Below are 3,396 nucleotides of genomic sequence, written 5' to 3'. Positions count from 1 at the left end.
ATGAGTGTTGGGAGTAAGGGGTAGGACTTAACCACATGGGGGCCAAGGTCACAATTCAGTCACATCAAGTTGACAAATCTCTCTCCATTTTCCTGTTTGCGAATGGTTAACTCTGCCTTAGAAGGCCGCTAGCTGTGATGGCTTATACTGACTGTCACCTTGACAGAACCTAGAATCAATCACCTGGGAACGGAACCTCTGGGCATGCCTGGGACTTTATGGATTAATTAAACCACCGTGGACGTGGACTATACCATTTGATGGGGCGGGGGTTCTGTGCTGAATTAAAAAGAGAAATAAAGCTGAGAACCAGCATTCATCTCTCTCTGGCGTCCTGAATCATGTCCCTGCCTGTCCTGCTATGATGGATCTTATCCTCAAACTGTGAGCCAAAATAAACCTTTCAGTCCTTCAGCTGTTTTTAAGCAGGTATCTTATTACAACAACTATTACAACAACGACAAAAAAGCAGCTAAGATACGGGCCAGCAACAGAAAAGTCACGAATACGCTAGTAAGATCAACTAAAGAGCACGTGGAATAAAGTGTTTTGTCATTACAGACACTCAATAGGCAAAAACATATAAAAACATGATCACACTGAAGATCAGAAAAGAACTGACTGTGATGTCTAGGAGGGGAGCTGTAAAGGGCGGGGGTCATTGGCACTTACGGGATGCTTGCACACCGAACTGCCAGCTTCATCTGACTTTATTTCCATCCCAATCTCACAGGAAGAATAATAACCTCCATTGAAATTATCTTATAGGGTGTGTGTATCTGTGTGTATCTGTGTGTCTGTGTATCTGTGTGTCTGTGTATCTGTGTATCTGTGTGTCTGTGTGTCTGTGTGTCTGTGTATCTGTGTGTCTGTGTGTCTGTGTGTCTGTCTGTGTATCTGTGTGTCTCTGTGTGTCTGTGTGTCTGTGTGTCTGTGTATCTGTGTATCTGTGTGTCTGTGTGTGTCTGTGTGTGCATATGTGCGCATGTGCACATGTTCCCATGGGTGATGGGTCCCCTGGAGCTGCACTTGCAGGTGGATGTAAGTCGCCTTATGTGGGTTTCGGGAAGTGAACTCAGATCCTCTACAAAACAGCAAGTGTTCTTAATAAGGGAGCCATCTCTCCAGCCCCAATTATCCCCTTAAAGAGAAGAAGGCTGTCTCAGAAAGCCTAAGCTGCTCCAAGTCTTTCAAGTGATAAATGGTCTGACATTCAAAAAAAACTACAAAGAGAATACATAATAACATGAAAAATGTTCAGGGAAATGAGCAAAATAAAAAATTGATTTGGGGCATGAAAGATGTATGCAGAGAGAGGCGCAAAGGCTAAGAATAAAAGCATGTCATGAATTTGGTGCAAGGTGAATTTTTCTGCCTTTTAAAATTCTCGCTCTTTGTTCAGTAGGATGTATCATTGCAGAAATATTTCTCTTAAAGGATTCTTCTCAACTCCACAAAATAGCCCAATGTCCGACCTGCAGTCATAGGCTGTGTGCGGTCCAGGATAGCTATGAATGTGTCCCGACACAAAATCTTTTTACCATGCACCTGCAGGTCAGCCCAGGAGCCAGGGATGGAGCTGCTGGAAGAATCAGAGAAAAACATTCATTTTCTTTTCAAATTGGAACTGGGGAGATATCTCAGCAATTAAAGTGTTAGTCACACAGTTGCGACGACCGGAATTTGGATTCCCCCGAGCCCGTGTAAATGCAGGTTGGGTGTCCTGACCTGTATAATTCTAGCCTCAGATGGCAGAGGCAGAGATGGCAGAGAGAGCTAACAACAGAGAATATCCAGATCATGCATGAAAGACTCTGCCTCAGCAAATAAGGTACAGGAGAGATTGAAGATCATTGCTGATGTCAGCTGATGTCCTTCGTGTGCGCACATGCTTATACACATTTAAACATGCATGTGTGGGCATAGACACCACACCACACCACACTACACCACACCACACCACACACAACAAGAAGAATCAGCTGGGGGAAAGCCCTTTACCTGCTTTAGACTGGGAGGCCTCTCTGGGTCATCATCTTAGGAGCTCATTGACAAGGTGGAGAGCCCAGGAGCTCTTCAAGCACACAGCTTTGCCTCCTTGGTCCCTAAGAGATCAATAACATGCCACAGTGCCAGGACTTAGAAAAGGAAGGTATAGACGCTGAGTTTTGTTATTGTTTGTTTTGTGATAGGCTCAGGGGACCAGGTTCCATTGGCAAATTGGCAAAAATGTAAAATCACCTAGGAAGAGTCTCTGTGAGGGATTTTCTACATCAGCTTGACCTATGGGCATGTCTATGGGGGCTTTTCTTGATTCTCTCAAGTGGTATAGGGAGTCACAGCTTGAAAGAGGACAGAACCAATCCTGGGTTTGGGTCTTGGACTGTCTCAAAGAAGGGAAAGCTACCTGGATGCTCTCCATCCCTGTATTCCTTTCTCCCTGCTCTCCTCAAGCTCCTGCAGGATCACTGCTTGGCAATGATGGACGGCAGCCCGCGTCTGTAAGCCAAATAGATTCTTTCCCCCTTAAGGTTGCTTTTGTTAGAGTATTTATCACAGCAACAGAAAGAAAACCAGAAAAAGACTCCTGCTCATCTGGCTTTGATCTTACTTACTAGGTAAGTTATGTATATTACCATGTATAGCTATGGACATTAGAGGTCAGCCTTGGATTTCTTATCCAATTATGTCCACACACACCAGCACTCCCACCAAGTGCTGGGATTGCAAGCACATACACACCAGCATACCAGGCTGGTGTGCTAGTTGGACCTTTGTTCCTACCTTAAGATATTAAGTCTCTGTTTCACTCCCACCAACAGCCACAGCTTTAGAGTCATCTCACTATGCTTTTAAAATAGTCAATTATTTTTACTTAAGGATTTTTCATACAGTATATTTTGAGATGCTTCTTATTTTATTTGTTTGTTTGTTTTTGAGGTGGAGTTTTTCTGTAGTTCCGGCTGTCCTGGAGCTGACTATGTAGACCAGGCTGGCTTCAAACCCACAGAGATCCACCTGCCTCTGCCTTCTGAGTGCTGGGATTAAAGGCGTGCACTACCACATACAGCTTGATATGCTTTTCAATGGGCCTGCAAGATGGTCCAGCGGGTAGAAACACTTGGCACCAAGCCTGAAGACCTGAATTCCATTGCTAGAATCTACATGGTGTACGGGCACAACTGACTTCCTCCTCATGATCTATCAATCTCTCTCTCTCTCTCTCTCTCTCTCTCTCTCTCTCTCTCTCTCTCTTTCTCTCTGTCTCTCTCTCTCTCTCTCTCTGTGTGTGTGTGTGTCTCTCTCTCTCTCTCTCACACACACCACTTAAAAATGTAAAAGTAATTTAAAATATGAGATTGAAAATGGGGAGGAGATGTTGGAGGAGGGTGAAGA

Source organism: Mastomys coucha, unplaced genomic scaffold (genome assembly GCF_008632895.1).
Source record: "Mastomys coucha isolate ucsf_1 unplaced genomic scaffold, UCSF_Mcou_1 pScaffold1, whole genome shotgun sequence".
Classification (NCBI taxonomy): Eukaryota; Metazoa; Chordata; class Mammalia; order Rodentia; family Muridae; genus Mastomys; species Mastomys coucha.
Note: the sequence above shows the minus strand (reverse complement) of the source record.